The following is a 6157-nucleotide window of genomic DNA, read 5'->3' on the forward strand; positions in this document are numbered from 1 at the left end:
ATGGCCAGCACAGGCAGCCCCTCCCCCCAAATTAGACAAGACATCACTGGGCATGATGGCACACACATAATACAGCTATGTGAGAGACATATATGGGAGGATCGTGATCTAGGCTGTCCTCAGGCAAAAACATGAGCCCCTGTCTAAAGAGTAGCCTAGGGCTGTCTGGTGAGGGTGGGGAGAATCTGTGTAAGGGAGAGAGAGAAAGGAAAAGTAGGAGCGGGGAGAAAGGGGTTAAAGGAAGTTTCACTAGGGGTGACCCTTGTACACAGTATATAGCTATACAATTTTCACAGCAGTGCTTCTGTGTACTAATCATGCATGCTAATTAAAAAAAAAAACAGCTTTAAGCTGGATGCTAGTGGCTCACATCTGTAATCCTAGCTACTCAGGAGCTGAGATCTGAGGCTTGCTGTTTGAAGCCAGCTGGGGCAGGAAAGTCTATGAGACTCTTATCTCCTACAAACCACCAGAATACTGGAAGTGGAGCTGTGGCTCAAAGCGGTAGAGCAAAAACGCTCAGGGACAGCGCCCAGACCCCGAGTTTAAGCCCCATGACAGATAAAACTAAACTAAGCTTGAAACAGCCTTTTAAAAAAACTGATCTGGAACAAAAGAAAAAAAGCTGAGGCATGGCTCAAGTGGTAGAATACCGGCCTAGCGAGCCCAAGGCCCTGAGTTCAATTCTCAGTACCAGCACAGACACACCGTGATCTGAATAACCTATAGAAGCTGTGTGTTTCTATTCCCTGTGTAAAACTGGGAGGCACTGAAGTCCAGAGAGGAGAAATTAATTAGACTGCAAATGCATTTGTCTTTAAAAGCAAAAGGAACAAGAGGAAGAATTAAATCGATGTGAACGTCCTTCTTTATCCCGCTTGCTATGGTTTTCTTTCTCTCCCCTCCCCAGCCACTCTGCCCCTTGCCTTAAACTCCCTCAGCCAGTCCATAGTAGCAAGTTTACAGAACTCTCTGAGGGTCTCTGCCCTTGTGTTGCCTCTGTAAGCAGAGCTGGCTGTACGCTACTACCTACACGCCATTTACCTTGAAATCTTCACATCTGGGTCTTCTCAATTCTGGAAACTTATCAGAATCCAGGGTCTTGAAGAGTGGGGTCTGAAGGTAGATAACAAGGAATGCCCCATTCCCCTTCCCCCTGCTCCCCTGCAGAATCCTCACTGAAGGCAGGGTCGAGTGTGAAGGGCATGTTGGGGTGGCAAGGGGGAGAGAATATCCAATCCTGGCTAATACCCACGTCCTCTTAAGAAGCTTAGCAGGGCATTGTGCAAGTTCTGGGTCCCAGTGCTTCAAGCCTGAGGAGGTAGCCTTTCTCCCAGGAACTTGGGTGGGCTCTCTCAGGACCCCACCCCCAGCGTCCGTGGGAAGCATCTCTGATTGGATCCTAAGCTGCTGGGAATAAGAAGCTGTTCAGAGCTTCAGCGATTAGGCAGAGGGAGAAGTGTGGGAACATTCAGAGGCTGCTCCGAGCAAACCAAGAGAAAGTATGTGAGGATTAAGAGATCACAAGATTTTGGTCCACACCCCAATTCATTTGCTATACAGCTGGGTGATTCTCAATGTAAATGTATAGAAAACCGTACCTGTCATGCCCCTCTATAGGGTGGGTAGGAGAACAAAAACTAAGCCTGAGGGGCTGGGGATATGGCCTAGTGGCGAGAGAGCTTGCCTCGTATACATGAGGCCCTGGGTTTGATTCCCCAGCACCACATATACAGAAAACGGCTAGAAGTGGCGCTGTGGCTCAAGTGGCAGAGTGCTAGCCTTGAGCAAAAAGGAAGCCAGGGACAGTGCTCAGGCCCTGAGTCCAAGGCCCAGGACTGGCAAAAAAAAAAAAAAAAAAAAAAAACTAAGCCTGAGAAACCAGGTGCCGGTGGCTCACGCTACTCAGGAGGCTGAGCTCTGAGGACTGTAGTTCAAAGCTAGCCCAAGCAGAAAACTCTATGAGACTGTAATATCCAATTAACTACAAAAAAAAAAAAAAAAAAGACAAAAGTGGGGCTGTGTCTCAAGTAGTAGAGGGCTAGCCTTGAGCAAAAAAAAAAAAAAAAGCTCAGGGACAGCACCCCAACCCTGAGTTCAAGCTTAGGACTGGCACATACACACACAAATTCACAGTTGAAGAAAATTCCCAGAAAAGAGATTCCTTTCTTTCATATACCCATAAAGGTTGCCAGTGAGCTTTTCCATGTGAACTCAACTCCTCTTGTCTTATTCTATGGGTTGGAACATTCTGAAATGCAACGGACCATATGAAAGTTTGCTGCTGCTAGTCACTGGTGTTTCATGATGCTAGTGGCTCATACCTATAAGCCCAGCTACTCAGGAAGCTGAGATCTGAGGATCTTGGGTTCAAAGTCAACCCAGGGAAATAAATATGAGGGGCTTTAAGCCCAACTAACCAGCAAAAATCGCTCAAGTGATAGAGTGCCAGCCTTGCGTGAAAAAGCCAAGCGAGAGGGAGAGGCCTTGAGATCAAGCCCAGTACTGGGAAAGGAAAATGGCTACCCAGCTGTCATTGGCACAAAGGAACATCCCGTGACTCATTTCCCGAAGCCAGACGCAGGCCTTGGTACTCCAGGCTGAAGGCGGCTCACAGGGACGGTTTTGTGCTGATGGTTAGGTTCACATCTGGAGGGTCCTGGGGTCTGGAGGAAAAGTGAGGTGACAGGCTTCGGTGTAGCTGAGCAGGATGCCACGCTGTTCCGACATAGTTCACAGTCCTCTTCTAAGGAGGACTGCGTTTCTGGGTCCCGCTAGCTCGCACCTGTAATCCTAACTACACAGGACACCAAGATATGATGATTGAGATCTGAAGCCAGCCCAGGCAACAAAGTCCATGAGACATTCGTTCATCTATTTAATGGCCATTCCTGGGGCTTGAACTCAGGGCTTGAGCACGGTCCCTGGCTTCCTTTTGCTCAAGGCTAGTGTTCTACCATTTGAGCCACAGCGCCACTTCTGGCTTTTTCTGTATGTGGTGCTAAGGAATTGAACCCAGGGCTTCATGCAAGCTAGGCGAGCACTCTACCACTGAGCCACATTCCTAGCTCGATGAGACTCTCATCTCCAGTTAACCACCAGAAAACCACACCAGAAGTACTGCTGTGGTCCAAAGTGGTAGAGCACTAGAGCAAAAAGTCTCAGGGACAGTACCCAGACCCTGAGTTCAAACCAGCACCAAAAAAGAAAAAAATGGAAATAAAAATCCTTGTATTTTACTTTGAAATTTAATTTTTTTTCCAATAGTCAAAAGTTAGGGGCTGGGAATATGGCCTAGTGGTAGAGTGCTTGCCTCATATACATGAAGCCCTGGGTTCGATTCCTCAGCACCACATATATGGAAAAAAGCCAGAAGTGGAGAAAAGCACTGTAGCTCAAGTGGTAGAGTGCTAGCCTTGAGCAAAAAGAAGCCAGGGACAGTGCTCAGGCCCTGAGTTCAAGCTCCAGGACTGGCAAAAAAAAAGTTAGTTTTCGGGCTGGGGATATGGCCTAGACGCAAGAGCGCTTGCCTCGTATACATGAAGCCCTGGGTTCGATTCCTCAGCATCACATATATAGAAAAGGCCAGAAGTGGCGCTGTGGCTCAAGTGGCAGAGTGCTAGCCTTGAGCAAAAAGAAGCCAGGGACAGTGCTCAGGCCCTGAGTCCAAGCCCAGGACTGGCAAAAAAAAAAAAGTTAGTTTTATAATTCAAAGACTAGTGTTGTTTTAATCCACTTTCTCCCTTCACTATACCAAGGTGAGCCTGGGAAGATAGGGGAGAGCCCTGATCTTGAGGGGCTTGTGAAGATTTAGATGTTTGGGTCCTTTTTAAGGAAGAGTCCCACAGAGAGAGAGAGAGAAGTTTAGTTCTACTTTCCTACAGAAATACAGTATCATCTAGGTGCCAGTGGCTCACACCTGTAATCCTAGCTACTCAGGAGGCTGAGATCTGAGGATGGCTGTTCAAAGAGAGACTCTTTTTTTTTTTTTCTGCCAGTCCTGGGGCTTGAATTCAGGGTCTGAGCATTGTCCCTGGCTTCTTTTTGCTGAAGGCTAGCACTCTGCCACTTGAGCCACAGACACACTTCTGGTTTCTTCTGTTCATGTGGTGCTAAGGAATCGAACCCAGGGCTTCATGCATGCTAGGCAAGTACTCTATTGCTAAACCACATTCCCAGCCCCAAAGAGAAATGCTTATATCCAGTTAACTAGCAAAAAGCCAGACCAGAAATAGAACTGTGGTTCAAATGGTAGAGTGCCAGTCTTGAGAGGAAAAAGCTAAGGGACAGGGCCCACATTCTGAGTTCAAGCACTAATAATAGCATTAAAAAAAATAAGAAGACGGAGGAAGAGAAATATAGTGTATATCAATTTTCTCTGCTTGCTTCTTTGACTTGTTTTCCTATAAATCTCCCTTCTTTCCTATCTGCTTTCCACAAATGCACATCCAGCTCTTTCTAGCTTGCTAGACCCTGAGGACCCAGTAATGGATAAGGCCCACTCCTGTTTACAGAGCAGAGAAAAACTTAATTAGAATTGGCAATGTATAAACGCTTTTTTTGCTCAATGAGTGTTGCCACTATTTTAGAACAGAAAGAACCTTTGTCGTTTTCTCAAATGCTCTGGCAAAGACTGAACAAGGATTGAGAGAAATTAAAAGGGGTCATAGTTTCTTCATCACATACAAGATACAGAAGGAAAAAAAAACCCACTATAGATGAAAAGTCTTCAGAGCTGGACAATGTGGCTCATACCTAGAATCCTAGCTACCCAGGAAGCTGAAATGTGAGGGTGGAGGTTTGAAGCTAGACCAGGCAGACAAATCCTTGAGACTCTTATTTCCAATTAACCACCAATAAGCCAGAAGTGGCGCTGTGGCTCAAGTAATAAAGTTCTGGCTTTGAGCAAAAGAAGCTCAGGGACAATGCTCAGGCCCTGAGTTCAAGCCTCAAGGACCAGCAAGTATCTCTTTAAGACACTAATAGTTTGTGTTGATGTTCTCTGATTTTATATTCACTGAACAACTTTCAGGTAGGTGAGTGTGTGTGTGTGTGTGTGTGTGTGTGTGTGTGTGTGTGTGTTTGTAATGGTGCTTGAACCCAGGGCTTTGAGCACTCACTTTGCTTTGTGCTGTACCACTTGGGCTACATCTTTTTCAGCCTTTGCTGGTTAATTATAGATAAGAGTCTCAAGGATTTGTCTGCCCAACCTTTCTTTGACCTGGAATTCTCAGATCTCAGCTTCCTGAGCTAAGAAGACAGCTTGAGCCAGTGGCAACCAGCAACGTGATTTTTAATGGGGCTTCCCTACAAAGGAAAGAAAACAAACCAACAAGCAAATACTTAATGGGTGACATAAGCAATATGGTCCCCTTCATTTGTGATCAATTTTTTTTTTTTTTGGCCAGTCCTGGGGCTTTTTAACTCAGGGCCTGAGCACTGTCCCTAGCTTCTTTTTGTTCAAGGCTAGCACTCTGCCTCTTGAGCCACAACACCACTTCTGGCTTTTTCTGTGTATGTGGTGCTGAGGAATAGAACTCAGGACTTCGTGCATGTTAGGCAAGCACTCTACCACTGAGCCACATTCCCAGACCCGTGATCAATTTTAATAAATTAATATTTTGCTTTCCAAGTCTTCAGGAAATCAGTCACTCAGAATTAGCCCACCAAGGGCTGGGAATGTGGCTTAGTGGTAGAGTGTTTGCCTAGCGTGCATGAAGCCCTGGGTTTGATTCCTCAGTACTACCTAAACAGAAAAGTCAAAAGTGGCACTGTGGCTCAAGTGGTAGAGTGCTAGCCTTGAGCAAAAGAAGCTCAGGGACAGTGCCCAGGCCCTGGGTTCAAGCCCTAGGACTGACACCCCCCCCCCAAAAAAAAAAAGAAGTCCACTAAGATCTGATCATTAATTAGGAGCAAATTAATATACTTTTAAGTTTTAGAACTTAAGTTTTAAGGTAATGAATCAGACTATAGCTCTGAGCTCGAAGTACCAGGACAATGATTTCCTGACTGAGTTACCACCATGAGAGGGGGAAGTAAGCAATTCTTTTTTTTTTTTTTAAGAAGAAAGCATTATTCTTTTATTTAATTTATTATTATTATTTTTTTTAGTTTATTTATTTGCCAGTCCTGGGGTTTGGACTCAGGGCCTGAGCAC

The sequence above is a fragment of the Perognathus longimembris genome, chromosome 23 (assembly GCF_023159225.1).
Source record: "Perognathus longimembris pacificus isolate PPM17 chromosome 23, ASM2315922v1, whole genome shotgun sequence".
In the NCBI taxonomy this organism is placed as follows: domain Eukaryota; kingdom Metazoa; phylum Chordata; class Mammalia; order Rodentia; family Heteromyidae; genus Perognathus; species Perognathus longimembris.